This window comes from Chionomys nivalis, chromosome 20, assembly GCF_950005125.1.
Source record: "Chionomys nivalis chromosome 20, mChiNiv1.1, whole genome shotgun sequence".
NCBI classification, from domain to species: Eukaryota; Metazoa; Chordata; class Mammalia; order Rodentia; family Cricetidae; genus Chionomys; species Chionomys nivalis.
This window is the reverse complement of record NC_080105.1, coordinates 20622855-20639428: the sequence shown is the minus strand read 5'-3', so window position 1 is coordinate 20639428 and position 16574 is coordinate 20622855.

Sequence of the window (16574 nt, the reverse complement as noted above, 5' to 3'; positions counted from 1 at the left end):
AGAATGTCAAGTTGGGTGTATCTCTGTGAATCTCTGTGATTTCTCTAAGACCTCGACATTAATTGGACTTACAGTGGAAAAAAAAAAATCTCAATTATGATTCTGTAGACTATAACAAACTAGAATATGTGTTAAAAATTAAGGAGATGGTATGTAATCTGTAATTCTATTGTTGTTGATATCTGGCATTATTGCATGGTTTTCAGGTAGAAGGCAGGATGTTATTTAAGCTTTTCTATTTGTTATGTCAATATGCCCTAATATGTGACTGACTTTATGGAAAGTGCCATGGGTTTCTGAAAAGAAAATATATTCATTGGTGATTGGTAGCAATATTCTGCAACTACCTCTTAGGTCCATTTGATTTATGAAATCATTTAACTTCGCTGTTTCTTTGCTTAGGTTTTTGTCCAAGCAGCCTGTCTATTGTAGCTCGATTTTTCTTGTCCTTATTGCCCAATCTCTATCCCAGCAGCTGCTTCCAATTTACCACACAAAAGGATTATTATTACTTATAAATGTTCAGCTGATAACTCAGGCTTGTTACTATCTAATTCTTAAACTTAAATGATACCATATTTTTATCTAGTACCTTTTCTCAGTAAGGCATTCCCATCTTGTTCTCTCTGTGTCTCCCAGCTACTCTCTATCTCCCATCATTCTCCTAGTTTGCTTGTCCCTCCTATAATTACTGAGTGGCGAATCAGCATTTTATTAAACCAATTCAGGTAAAAAAAATCTTTACAGTATACAAGAGGATTATACCACAGCAATTTACTATTTCTGTGTTGGGGTTTAGTGATTCCATAATTTCATGTTTTTTCATAGAATTTTTCATTTTTAGATAGTTTTACTTATTCCTCAATTTTAATATACAGTTTTGCTATGTGGTTTGATTTGTTTTTGTTTTTCTGAACTTGGAGTGCATCTTTCTCTTTTGGCTTTAAAAGATTTAGTCAAATAATACAGTGTTTTTCTGATAGGCCTGACTTTATAAGTGTCTTCTTCTTCTTCTTCTTCTTCTTCTTCTTCTTCTTCTTCTTCTTCTTCTTCTTCTTCTTCTTCTTCTTCTTCTTCTTCTTCTTCTTCTTCTTCTTCTTTTTCCTTCTTCATTTTACATTTCTAACTTCTTTAGTTTCTTCCTCGCTTTATTTTATACTATCTTTTTTCATTTTACATACCAATCCCAGTTCTCACATTCTCCCTCCTCCCATTCACTCCACCTTCTCCTCCATTAAATTCCACATTCACTCTTCAGATGGGGCAAAGGGAATTGCTCCAAGGAAGGACCAAGACCCTCACCACTATGTCAGGCTGAGCAAGGTTTCCATACAAAAACAATGGGACCCCAAAATCCAGTAAAAGCAGTAGATAATAATCCTAGTGCCACTGCCCCAGAGTCTGCCCCAGCCTTACAGCTGTCATCCACATTCAGAAGGTCAAGTTTGGTCCTATGCTTGTTCCTTCCGCTTCCAGTTGTGGATGGTGAGCTCCCATTAGCTCAGGTAAACTGTTTCAGTGGGTGTCCCCATCATGGTGTACCTCTTTGCTTCATGGTTGTACCACTTTGCTTCAACTGGACTTTGAGAGCTCAGACCAATGCTCCACTGCAAGTCTCTGCCCTGTCTCCATCAGTTGCTGGATCAAGGTTCTCAGTGGCATTTAAGATAGTCATCAATCTTACTACAGGGCATGGCCACTTTGGGCATCCTATCCACTATTGCTTAGGGTCTTAGCTGGGGTTATCCTTGTAGATTCCTGGGAATTTCTTTAGTGCCAGGTTTCTTGCTATCCCAATAATGGTGCCCTTAATCAAGATATCTCTTTCTTTCCTCTCCATCTCGGTCTTTTCCCCATCTCAACTATCCAGTTCCCTCAAGTTCTACTCCTCCCTTCCCTTCTGCCCTCCTCCCCCTTCTATCCTCTCTTCATCCCAATGCTCCCAATTTTGTGAAAGATGAATATGATATGTACTCACTCATAAGTGGATACTAGCTGTAAAGCAAAGGATAATGAGCCTATAGTCCATGACCTTAGAGAAGCTAAGTAACAAGGTGAACCCTAAGAAAAACATATATACATCCCCCTGGAAGGGGAAATAGACACGATCGCCTGACAATCTTTCTTAAAGATTTTTTGTGTTAGTGTTTGTTTTTGTTCTGTTTTTTTGTTTGTTTGTTTTGAGACAAAATTTGTATATGTAATAGTCCTGGCTCAGGCGGGGCTTGAACTCAGAGATCTGCCTGCTTCTGCCTCTTAAGTGTTGGGATTAAAGTTGAGAACCACCCCTGCTGGCTCTCTTAAAGTTTTTAATGTCCTTTGTTTTATGTTTTATTTCTTGTTTTGTTTGTTTGTGTTCTGTACTCTTCTTGTACCTGGATGAACATCTCTCTCTCTAGGTAAAGTAAATATTCTTCTATGAGTTTATTGAAAATATTCTTTTTTTCTCTTTTATTGAAAATAGATTTTTTTCTTACATAAAATATTCTGATTCTTGTTTATAGTCTATCTAATTGTCTCAATCACCTTCTTCCATGTCAGTTCCCATCTTGCCTGATTATGGTATTCTGATTCTTCTATTAAGCATTTTCTTAGTGTCCTTTTAGCTTGTGCACTCTTATACAATATGAAACTCATTTGCCAATATGAGATACAGCTTGCCGCCCACCGACTTTGAACCACAATTTCTGTGTGATGACCCTGAAAAAAATACTTCCCAGAGTATTTTGTTGCATTGATGTTGGTCTTTTCTTAATCAGAACTGATTCTTCAACCCCAGATGACCAGAGGTGATTGTCCCAGCACATCAAAGGTTTCACTTTAGTGGTTCTGGGCTTTTGTTATTCACAGCTAGTTCTTCACCTCCAGATGACCAGAAACAGACAGATATAGCTTGTGTCAAGTTGACAAAAGACAACCAGGGTGCATGGCTCTCCCTGCAGTGCCTCTGAAAACTCACATTTCTACACATGGTCTTTAGGTGAGCAAGTCCGGGTGGCAATCAGTTTGGGCAGTGATACCTGTGAGAACTGCAGGACTGGTGCTGTGGTACCATGGTAGAGATGGGGTGTGGTACCCAAGATAGCTCAGATTCCTCAGACAACAGTGTGAAAGCATGAATTTTTGAAAAAAATAAATTATCCCTTTTCATAATACTTTTCATTTTTTGTAAAAGAACAAAGGAAGTTACACTACCATTTTTTATGAAGCTATTGTTACTATGATACCAAAAGCAGACAAAGGAACTCTACTGGTAGCATAGATATAATATTCTCAAAAAATTTCTTCCAAACTGAATTCAAGAACACATCAAAACTTATCTACTATGTTCAGATCAATTTCAGCCTAGCCTAGAGATGCAAAGATGGTTCAACATACACAAATCAATAGAAGTAATTTGTCACATAAATAGAACAAAGATACAAACTACAAGGATATCACATTAGATGCAGAATAGGACTTTGACAAATTCCACATCCTTTTTTTTTTTATAAGCTCTTGAGTTTCTATGGACATAAGGGACATACATAGATCAACAAAACAGAAGTAATATACAACAAGTCCACACCAAACACATGCTAAAGGGAGAACAACTGGAAGCATTACCATTGAACTCAGAAGCAAGATTGCCGACTTCACTGTTCAATAGAGTCTTGAAATTTCAGATTGATTGATAAAACAAGAGAAGACAATAAAATATATTCAAAAAGGAAGATGAGCCAAATTATACTTCGTTGCATGCGATATTACTATATAAATGAGTGATACTAAAGTCTCCACCAGAAAACACCCACAGCTAGTAAAACATTCAGCAAATTAACAGAATGCAAAAATAATACACGAAGATCATTAGCTTTCTAACAAAACAATGGCAAACATAAGTGAAAAATAAATAAGAAAATAATCCTATTCACAGCAGTTTAAAAATATTGGAATAAATCTAGTCAAGAAAGTAAACTACTTGTATGAAAACTTTCATTACTGTAGCTCTGTGATAGAGCTGAATGTTAGGGATGGTGATGCCTTCAGAAGTTCCTTTATTGTACATGATTGCTTTGGCTACACTGGGTTTTTTGTTTTTCTAGAATAATTGTGTTGGTATTTTGATGTGGATTACTTTGAATCTAAAGACTGATTTTGCTAGAATTGCCATTTTTACTATGCTGTTCCTACTTATCCAAGATCACAGGAGATCTTTCCATTTTCTGGAATCTTCTTCAGTTTCTTTCTTCAAAGACTTAAAGTTTTTGATGAATAGGTCTTTAACTTCTTTGGTAAGTGTTCCCCAAGATATTTTATGTTGTTTGTGGCTATTGGGAAGGTAATGTTTCTCTGATTTCCCTCTCAGGTTATCATCTGTACTTAGGAGGGATATGATGTTTTTAAGTTAATCTTATATCCTGCCTCATCACTGAAAGTATTTGTCACTTGTAGGAGTTTTCCGGTAGAGTTTTTGGGGATATACATATTCATATTATCTTCAAACAATAAAAGTTTGACTTCACCCTTTCTAATTTGAATCCACTTGATCGCCTTTTGTTGCCTTATTGCTATAGCCAAAACTTCAAGAACTATGTTGAAGAGATATGGAGAGAGTGGACAGCCTTGTCTTGTCCCTGATTTTAATGGAATCACTTTGAGTTTCTCTCCACTTAGTTTGATGTTGGCTGTTGGCTTGCTGTATATTTCTTTTATTATATTTAGGTATGATCCTTGTATACCTGATATCTCCAATGACCATAAAAAAGACTTACAGAAATGTTCAACATCCTTAGCCATCAGTGAAATGCAAATTAAAACAACTCTGATATACCATCTTACACCAGTCAGAATGGCTAAAATCAAAAACACCAATGACAGCTTATGCTGGAGAGGATGTGGAGTAAGGAGAACATTAATCCATTGCTGGTAGGAATGCAAACTTGTACAACCACTTTGGAAGTCAGTATGGCAGTTTCTCAGAAAATTGGAATCAACCTACCTCAGGACCCAGCAATAGCACTCTTGGGCACATACCTGAATTATGATCAATCATACTACAAAGACACTTGTTTAACTATGTTTATAGCAACATTCTTTGTAATAGCCAGAACCTGGGAAACAACCCAGATGCCCCTCAACTGAACAATAGATAAAGAAAATGTGGCACATTTACACATTAGAGTACTACTCAGTGGTAGAAATTAATCAATGACATATTGAATATTGCATGCAAATAGATGGGATTAGAAAACACTATCCTGAGTGGGATAACCCAAACCCAAAAAGATGAGTATGGTATGTAGTCACTCATAAGTGGATACTAACATAAACAAAGGACATTGAGCCTATAGTTTATTATCCTAGAAAAGCTAAGTAATAAGGTGAACACCAAGAAAAAAAAATATAAACCCGTATGGATGACCCCAGCTAAGATCCTAGGCAATAAAGGAGAGGGGGCCCAATCTTGACTCACCTTGTAGTCAGACTGATGAATATCTTAAATATCACCATAAAACTTTCATCCAGCAACTAGGGGAAACAGAGGAAGAGACCTGCATTGGAGGACTGATCTGAACTCCCAAAATCCAACTGAAGAATCTGAGGAATGAGAATATGAGCAAAGAGGTCAAGACATTATAGGTACACCCACTGAAACAGTCTACCTGAGCTAATGGGAGCTCACCAACTACAGCTGTACTGGGAAAGAACAGGCATAGGACCAAACTAGTCCCTGAGAATGTAGTTGACAGTTGTATAGCTGGGGGTGGCATTAGCAGTGGCACTAGCATTTATACCTACTGCATGTACTGACTTTTTTGGAATCTATTCTTTTTAGATGATACCTTGCTCAGCATATATATAAGTAGGGAGGGCCTTGTACCTTTCCCAAAGCAATGTGCCTTACCCTCTCTGAGGGTTGAATGAGGGAGGGGTGAAAGGGTATGTGGAGGGAATGGGAGGAGGAAAGGGAGTGGGAACTTAGACTGGTATGTATAATGAAAAGAGATAATTTGTTTTCTTTTTAATTAAACTTTCAGACCATCATTTTACTTTTACAGGATGTCATTTAAAATAGAAATAGAAAAAGGAAAACATTGCCCCCCATGCCCTATGACAGCTAAAAGCATTTCTAAAAAAATGACACTCTGTCTCCCAACAACGTTTGTACTCAAGGTTAGGGACACCATTTAGGGGTTTATTATTATTTCTATAGGTTAAGGGTTGGTGTAAAATGATGTAGAAATTATGTGGGCCCAGAGATCTCCTAAAAAAAGAGGGAAAACTGAATGGAATAATAAGTAGATTTGTATAATCTTACACTGATAATAATAATAGTGAGTAACAGAGTAAATACTTGTGAAATATTATTTATGGAAAATTTACATTGGTATATATTCTTGTATACTGATACAAGTTCAAATTAAAATTGCTATTTTAAATATACTCCTATTTCTGTTTATAATATTTTTATACCTATGCAAAGTTATTTTGTAAGATTTTATGCATTCATGTTTCTACTGATGTTTAAGACATTTTTATTTTTATTTTTTTTTATTTTATTTATTTATTTATTTTTTGGTTTTTCGAGCCAGGGTTTCTCTGTGGCTTTGGAGCCTGTCCTGGAACTAGCTCTGTAGACCAGGCTGGTCTCGAACTCACAGAGATACGCCTGCCTCTGCCTCCCGTATTTTTATTTTTTTATTAATTAATTTATTTAATTATTAAAGATTTCTGCCTCTTCCCCGCCACCACCTCCCATTCCCTCCCCCTCCCCCAATCAAGTCTTCCTCCCTCCTCAGGCCAAAGAGCAAGCAGGTTTCTCTGCCCTGTGGGAGGTCCAAGGACCACCCACCTCCATCCAGGTCTATTAAGGTGAACATCCAAACTACCTGGGCTCCCACAAAGCCATTACGTGCAATAGGATCAAGAACCCATTGCCATTGTTCTTCAGTTCTCAGTAGTCCTCATTGTCCGTTATGTTCTGCGAGACCAGTTTTGTCCCATGCTTTTTCAGACCCTGGCCAGCTAGCCTTGGTGAGTTCCCGATAGAACATCCCCATTGTCTCAGTGTGTGGGTGCACCCCTCACGGTCCTGAGTTCCTTGCTCGTGCTCACGCTCCTTCTGCTCCTCCTTTGGATCTTGAGACTTCAGTCCAGTGCTCCAATGTTGATATAATTTTGGGATATATTTATCATTGCATTATATATTTCTACTTCTGATCAAGATAAGTATAGATTGTTTACATTTTGAGGGCATTGTCCTTACTTACCTCACAGTTGTTTAAAGATTTTTTAATATTCTGATATAAAGTCTTAATCTTTAAGTTATATAGATATTAAGTATTATAGATCAATAGTTGTTTATGTTTATTATACTTTTAGACAGACTTATCAGGTTCTTTAGCTATATAGAGATTGAATTATGCATAGATAGGTAACCTTCAACCACTTCAAAGATCTGTAGAATATGACATTTAAATAACTTGGGGTATTGTTGATGTGAGACATGATTATTCCTAACTGCATCTATCTATTCTCAAGGAAATGTTGAGCATTGAAGACACTCCATTTGGAGCTAGTTTTCTTCTTGGCAAAACTGACCTTTGCGTAAGGAACTGCCCATGTCTCAACCACTGACAATGTGCACCATGTCCGGACAGAATAAAAAAATAAATTAATTAAAATAAAATAAATTAAAAAAAAAGCTGCCAAACCTTGCCAAGACATGATAATATGGTTTTGAAATTTTTTCCTGCCTCTAAAAATGGTCTGTTAGTTTACTCTAGGCCTTGGCCAAAGTTGGTTGTTTCAACATTACAAATGAGACTTTGGGTGATTGCTCAGGTAGCCAGTTTTCTCTGATATCTACTACATGTTTCAGAAGCTGCTTACTTGTACTTCCTGCCTAATCAAGTAATATTATCTCCTCAGTCCTTTGATGGGGTTGAAGATTAGATAGTCATAGATACCTTCCTCTTTTGATATAGTCAAGCCATTTCTCTCGTAAGACTTTGACTCAGCATAAAATGATTATTAAAACATTTAACATATGCTCCTTGTTTAATATTATTTAAGCTGATTGTAATTCTAGTTTTATACTTGATATCTTGTCTTATTTTATATAGTTTTGTATTGGATTTGGAGCTCTCTTAGTTAGACAAAAGGGGGAGGTTATGAGAAACCTCCTTCAACCAATGACCTTTAAGAAGTTGAACCAGGTGGGGGCGTAACTTTTGGGTCCCCAAAAAGCCACTGTTCTGGTCAGCTCACTCTCTCTCTTGTTCCTGAGCACCACACCTTGAGGTTGAACCCCCATTCCTGTTCCATGAGTTTTCTCTCTTAATAAAGAAAGGCCTTAGAATACACCATTTTGGAGCCAACTTGGGATTATTTGACTCTCGTTTCCCCCTTTTATACATGTTCAACTCTGAAATATGTTGTTCCTTTGTTTAAATAATACATCTATCAGTTATTAGTTATATTCTGTGTTTGACATCATTATATACAAATTAAATTTTATGAGTTATTTATTCCGTCTAGATGTAGTAACTATTCTAAGGACCCTGACCTAAAAGTAAAGTGAAGAAATATTTACTCTTTCATGTGGATATCACGTAATACATTTCAAAATATTTTTTCTTATCTACTAGCTCTTTAATAAGTAGCCATTATAATTAATATTTATTTTTATATAATATTCTATTAATTTTTAAAAATTTCACACATACATAGAGAATCCAGGGACTTTGGTTTAAGCAGTGTACCTCCAGGTATCTGCCCGTGACTGGATAACTGGGTAGTAATAATGTTAAGATATTTAATATCAATAAGATGTCCATACTTTCATTTTAAATTGTTTGTAAAATTATTTGTATTGCTGAGTTTCTTTAGTTTATCTGTGGCTTATGTTGCCTAGCAGTCAAGAGAAATGTACAGACTGTGTATGAGCACAACTTGTTTACTCTTTCATTTCAAAAATAAACTTTTGCTGCTCTGCCAACCACCCGAAATGGAATCTATCCCACCTTACCAGAAATATGTCACGTTTTTCTGTAGCCAGAGCCAAAGGTGAGAATGAAGGAACAAAATGGAAAAGTACCCAGGCATGAAGTCCATGCATTTCCAATAGCAGCTGCTGGTGTAAGCAGTTCTTAGTTGATTTTTAGTGCAATAACATTTCTTTTTAAAAATAATTATGTCTACTTTTATGATTTTTATAAGGATTTTCTCAATTTCTAGTTTCATTGTCATGTATTCAAAAGAACACTAAAACATGGAAATATCTTCACGGTATAAGACATAATAAGGTATTTTAAATATTAAAAAGATACTAATTGTAGGTCATTTGATACAAATTGGACTATTTTAATAACTTGGAATGTTTCATCTGGAGAATGAAAACAGAGGAGATATGTGGATATGCGTAGCATATGCAACCAAGGATTTATGTTCACAAGACTGTCGAGTAGGATGGCCCCACCAGAGGAAAAGCTATAACAACACAGCCTCACTCAGGGTTTCCTCTTCAAAGCAATAACAATAGGTATTATGGTATTAACATTTCTTGCCTTTCAGAAAAATATAATGTTGTGGAAACACAATTTGCACTGATTAAGTCGTCTCAAGAAAAAGTAATGCTGCAAAAAATAAAAGAAAACCTGGTTATGAGAGGTTTATATCAAGAGGAGATATTATGATAGGTTTTTAAGGATGGGTATCAAAGTATCAAAGTATCTCTTAAAACAAAACATGGTGAATTAAGATCGTTATAGACAAGACAGGCTATTCTTGATAAACCATAGTCCACGAGTGTGTGTTTGCTATAGCAGATGGATGGTACTTAATACAAGTGGCAGCCAACCATCTGCAGTAGAACTCTTACTTTCTGTCAGTAAGAATTGCTATAGCAAATATGTTTTTGTTTGATACACCATGATAATTTCTCCTTTTTTGAAGTTTGCACATTTTCAGAATATTTTTTCAGATAGTTTTGATCTATTGCATTCGTTGAATGTAAGAATGTGTAATCCACAGATCTATAAATTGAACTATTAATAATTTGTGAATTTTGACCAAAGTATTTCTCCCTTTTTTGTTTGTTTTGTGTTTTGTTTTTAATTTTATAAGACAAACTTTTCTCAATTTACAAACCAATTCCCCGAATCCCCTCATCTTCAGTGGCTTTCTGGGACATAGAGAGGACATGGACAGAGCTTACCAAGAGGTGAGTGACCAGCCCTTCAGCTGGACAACTCACTCTCTAGGCTGTAGGCCCCATTGTAAAACCCAGGCCTCTCCCTCACAAGAATTTGGCTGTACTAGCCAGCCAGAAGGCAGACCTCCTGCAGGAAGGCTACCTCAACATCACAGCATGGACCCTGCAATCCACAAGTCACACTCAAACCACAGCTCTCTGGAACACAGACTGGGACTGCACAGAGCAGACCAAGAGGTGAGCGATCAGGCTCTCAGCTGGAATACTCCCTGGAATTATTTTCTAAACAGGATAATATCAGACAAAGAAACTCACTTTATAAGGGAGTATAACAATAGATTAATTGATGATGTTTTTTTCAGTCTCCTTACCCCAAATGATTTGACCTAGAAGACTGTCAGAGTGTGAAAGCCTACTTACGATGCCATTCTGGAATTCCCACCATGGGACTCTGAGAGCATTCACTTATGCAAGTGCTTGCTGTATGAAGAGGAAGGGTTCTAATAGTTTTCTTATTGAATTATTTAATAACCAAAGTAATAGTCATAAATTCTGACTTACAAATCACTGGACTTGATTTTCTATCTTGATTACTTACCGATAGAGCTGATTTTCTATCAGTAAATAAGTTTTTCCCTCACCCCTTCTCTGCTCTCCAACCTCTTCAAGAGAAGCTGAGCAGTCTGTTCTCAGCGACTTTTTCTCCAGAAGGCTTATGGACAGAGTTTCCTAATGAGAAGCATTTATATGAGTCAGGGAAATTTCTGGCTTCATGGAGGTCACTGTCCCCTGAAGACAGTGCACACAGATGTGAGAGGAAGGCAGCTGTCTTCACTGAGGCCAATGTCCTCTGGAGAAAGGTACACACAGATGTGGGAACAGATGTGAGAATCTATGACATTTCCATATTACTTTTAATAACCAAAGCTGCAAAAACAGAAATTATATGATACAGAACACTTTTCTTAATGAGAGAACTATTCAATATAAAAAGTTAATAAAAATGATACTTTTTTAAAAAAAATCTTATGCACTTGAAAAGGTGATGGGAGAAATTTTAGCTTAAAAATATTATCATGATCTACAGTTCTGTAACTACTGATCATTATTCAGACTGGTTTTTAGCATATGTCTTATCTTCAACCTACTGTTAAGTTAGGTGGTTTTTCCAGCAGCTGAGTGAGAAAATGCTGAAAATTCATATTGCATGGGACACTTCACGTTCACAGGATCTAATATGACTGGTTCCAACACTTGAAACATGAAGTCTCACCCATTCTCAGGGACTCAGATTATTTTTCTGTTTCAAGTCTTTATTTCTGATTAAAATTATGTGATTGCAAGATCTAAATATTCCATTTAAGAAGCATCACTGCATTTCAGCACAATTATATGTGTGTGTATCTCCTACAAACACACACACACACACACACACGGGGGGGGGGTATGTATCCTACACAAAAAAGGCCACATTGTTTTAATCTGAAAGGGTAGTAAGTGAATTTAGGTGTTGTATAATTATAACTACATGCCTGAAATAAGAGAATGACAGTATAAAGAGTTGAACTAAGTAACTTTAGAATGGGAGTTTTGAAGAAATTATACAAAGCAGAAAACATCCATCAAATCTCGAAGTATGGTTGCATAAACAAGATATGTATAATTTTAATGTCAGTTAACATACCGATATGGTTATGGATATTTCACAGAGCCCCATTCCTATTTGAAGCCCTATGGGTAATTGATGGGTGCTGAGAAGAGGAAACTAGTTTTCTCTAGAGAAAAGCTATCTTATATCTCATCAAATACCAAGAGTCATCCCTAAACACACATACATATAAGCAACAATAAATGGGCTAAATGGGATGTTTGTGTGTGGATATGTACTGTGCTGTGTGTGTGTATGTGATGTAAAAATAATCATTAAAGAAGAAAATATGACCTTGAGAGCAAGCTAGTGGGGACCTTGGAGAAGTTGGAGGGGAAGTGAAAGAAGGGTAAAAGCACTGCTAACATTGGTGCTAATATTCCTAGTATATGAAAGTCTCAAGTGATAAAGAAATTTAAATTGAAAAGGAAATATTATAAGAAGTAATAAACATTGTAGAGAAACAGTATTTGCCCAGCGTAACAGTATTCTTGGATGCATGAACTCACAGTGGCTGTGACAACATGAACAAGAACTACATGAGATCCAATCAACTTAGGTCACAGCACTGATGGAGCAGAATTCCTGAAGTTTCACTCCTGTGTGAGATGTTACTGGTAACTGCTAGCAGCTGTTTGAACAAGAAGAGAATTACTTCATTAGAAACTCCCCATGCTTCAGTACGTGGTCTTACTCCCATGCACCTGCTGCCAGCACTGAATTGGAATAGTGAGTATCCAAACAAAGCACATAAACTTTAGAGGGAAAGTAGAGGGAGGATGAGGTTGAATTAGAGGATATTTTGGAGAGTGGGTTTGACCAAAGCTTTATATACATATAGGAAATTCTCAACAAAATACATAGTGACAAAGTGGATAATGATTTAAACTATGGTAATTCCCCTATTTGCAAACTAGGGAAATAATTTATTACATACTAAGATTTACCCAAAATTAAATGAACAAGAATCAAAAAAATAATGCTGCTATCATATATATATATATATATATATATATATATATATATATTTGGTTTTTTTTTTTCGAGACAGGGTTTCTCTGTGGTTTTGGAGCCTGTCCCGGAACTAGCTCTTGTAGACCAGGCTGGTCTCGAACTCACAGAGATCCACCTGCCTCTGCCTCCCAAGTGCTGGGATTAAAGGCGTGCACCACCACCGCCCAGCCTGCTATCCTATATATTAAATATAAAATTATACTAGATGTACTTAGCATTTAATTGATAAATGGACAGGTTTAGAAGAAATATGATGAAAAGCGTAAGGGATGCAAACGATTTTGATTTCCTACTAAAACTGTCCTGGAATTTTTCAAAATTATTAATGTTATTGATTACAACACAATCATTTTAAATAATTTTCACTGACTAAATATTTTTGGTGTATTTAAATCTGTTTATTATGTTCTGACATGTATTCATTTATTTTATTTTGTAATAAGTGTATTTACATCATTTTTATTTCTTATCTCTCACCTCTAACTCCTTCTGTTTCTGTCAAGCTCTCTTTTAATAAATTCTTATTATTTAATTTTCATTGTTTCATATATATGTGTGTATATGTGTATATAAGTCAATTTACTCTGGCTCATATATGTACATGTGTTTAGGAATAACCATTTACAACTGGAAAACCTATCAAGGGGTTCATCCTTGGAGGAAAAAGAAAATCCCCTAACAGCCATTAATAGTCTATAGATCTTTATCTAGGCATGGGGATTTGAAAGATTTGTGCACATTGGGACGTCAACCAATGTTGTCATTGTCCAGGTCTTAGGTCTTGTTTAGACAGCCATAGTGTTAAGATTTCTTGGATGTTACTTCCTGTCATATACAGAAATCACTCACTTAGAAGATGCCCTGGTTTCCTGATTTTTATCTTCCATCCTTTCTCTTCCACTCTGCTCCCTGACCTTAGGTAAGTTGTGCTGCATAAGTATCCTGTGAAAAGGGAACCCTGTGGTCTCTGGATTTTGAAAAGTTGTCGATTTCTGTGATTATGTCTGCCTACATCGATAAGAGGTTTAGTGATGGAAAAAAGCAGGCTTATCTATGGATATAAAGTTTGGGATTTAGAATATACATGCAAATTAAACTTATTTATCAATATGGCAACGGTAAAGTCTTCTCTTGAGACCATTGCGTCCATCAGCTACAGGTAGCTACAGTAGAATTACAGTACCAGGCACAGATATGTCCAATTTAGTGGGTCTTAAGTATAATCACATGACTAGTGGTTAACTCTATGTGCACCTTTGGCAGTTTCTTGCCATGCTGGTCATTTTGTTGATGTGGATAGGCTTTCTATGGAACCACAAAAGCTCTTGCATAGCCAAAGCAATCTTAAACAAAAAGGAAAAAGCCAGAGGAATTATCAGGCCAGACTTAAAGCTGTATTACAGTACCATAGTAATAAAAACTTGGACAAAATTGAATGCAGATCAATAAAACAATATAGAAAACTTAAATTGATTACAAAAATTACAACCATCTCATATTGACACATTCAAAAAAATTATCATCTTCAAGAAATATTTCTGGATGTCCACATGTAGAAAAATCAAGTTAACTGTTTTATTATCTCATTTAATATTATAAAATCTAGAATATAATTTAACATTAAGGTGCAACCCATTCTATGAACTGTATACCAACAGCAAGTAGTTTTGTAGACTCCATTTATGTGATTTTCCTGTTTAAGAAATTAAGGTAAAAAAATTTTATGACTTAAATAAATATTGTAGATTGAGGTTCTGTTACATATAATTATGAACTCTTATGCCTAATCCATCCTCATATTCACTGTTAACTGTTGATCCTCTTCTGAATTTATTAGGTGTATATATAGAAAACTTTAATATTTAAATGACATGTAGACATTAACACAGTACATTTTAATTCAAATATCTGACACAAAAATAACTCCAACAATTTAGATAAGTATTTGACACAAGAAGCAGTAAAAAATGGAACTCATTCATGGCATTGTACCAATACAAGAATATAAAGCTCTGACAAGTGTCAGTCAGAATTAAAGTCAGTGAGTAGCATCTATAATAGAAAGGAATAGAACACATTCTACTTTCAATAAGCAGGAAAAAAAGATGGGCAATGTTGCCTGGCAAAATCCATGTTTGCTGAATATCTACAATAGTATTTTTTATAAAATTCTTAATTCACTCTATACTTTCTAAGTTAAGCATATATGCACATATATTTATCTATAATTTTGAAATATCAAGTAATTTAAAACAAGACCATAATATATAAGTTGAAGAACAGGTAGAAATTTAAAATAAGTTAAAGAAGAAATAAGCTCATATATTTTGGAGATCAGACCTTTGTCTGTTGCGGGGTTGGTGAAGATCTTCTCCCAGTCAGTGGGTTGCCTTTTTGTCTTAGTGACAGTGTCCTTTGCTTTACAGAAGCTTCTCAGTCTCAGGAGGTCCCATTTATTCAATGATGCCCTTAATGTCTGTGCTGCTGGGGTTGTATGTAGGAAGTGTTCTCCTGTGCCCATGTGTTGTAGAGTACTTCCCACTTTCTCTTCTATCAGGTTCAGTGTGTTCGGACTGATATTGAGGTCTTTAATCCATTTGGACTTGAGTTTTGAGCATGGTGATAGATATGGATCTATTTTCATTCTTCTACAGGCTGACATCCAGTTTTGCCAGCACCATTTGTTAAAGATGCTTTCTTTCTTCCATTGAATACTTTTAGCTCCTTTATCAAAAATCAGGTGTTCATAGGTTTGTGGGTTAAAGCTAGGGTCTTCTATTCGATTCCATTGGTCGACTTCTCTGTTTCTATGCCAATACCAAGCTGTTTTCAATAATGTAGCTCTGTAATAGAGTTTGAAGTCAGGGATGATAATGCCCCCAGACAATCCTTTATTGTATAAGATTGTTTTGGCTATCCTGGGTTTTTGTTTTTCCATATAAAGTTGATTATTGTCTTTTCCAGATCTGTGAAGAATTTTGATGGGATTTTGATGTGGATTGCGTTGAATCTATAGATTGCTTTTGGTAGAATTGCCATTTTTACTATGTTGATCCTCCCAATCCAAGAGCAAGGGAGAACCTTCCATTTTCTGGTGTCCTCTCCAATTTCTTTCTTCAAAGACTTAACGTTCTTGTCAAATAGATCTTTCACTTCCTTTGTTAGAGTTACCCCAAGGTATTTTATGCTATTTGTGGCTATCGTGAAAGGTGATGCTTCTCTGATTTCCCTCTCTGCTTCCTTATCCTTGGTGTATAGGAAGGCAACTGATTTTTTGGAGTTGATCTTCTATCCTGCCACATTTCCAAAGGTGTTTATCAGCTGTAGGAGTTCTTTGGTAGAGTTTTTTGGGTCGTTTATGTATACTATCATATCATCTGCAAATAACAAAAGCTTAACTTCTTCCTTTCCAATACGAATCCCCTTGATCCCCTTATGTTGTTTTATCGCTATTGCTAAAATTTCAAGCACTATAATGAAGAGGTATGGAGAGAGTGGACGTCCTTGTCGTGTTCCTGATTTTAGTGGGATGGCTTTGAGTTTTTCTCCGTTTAATTTAATGTTGGCTAAGGGCTAATCAACCCAATTAAAAAATGGGGCACTGAGCTGAACAGAGAATTCTCAACAGAAGAAGTTCGAATGGCCAAAAGACATTTAAGGTCATGCTCAACTTCCCTAGCGATCAGGGAAATGCAAATCAAGACAACTTTAAGA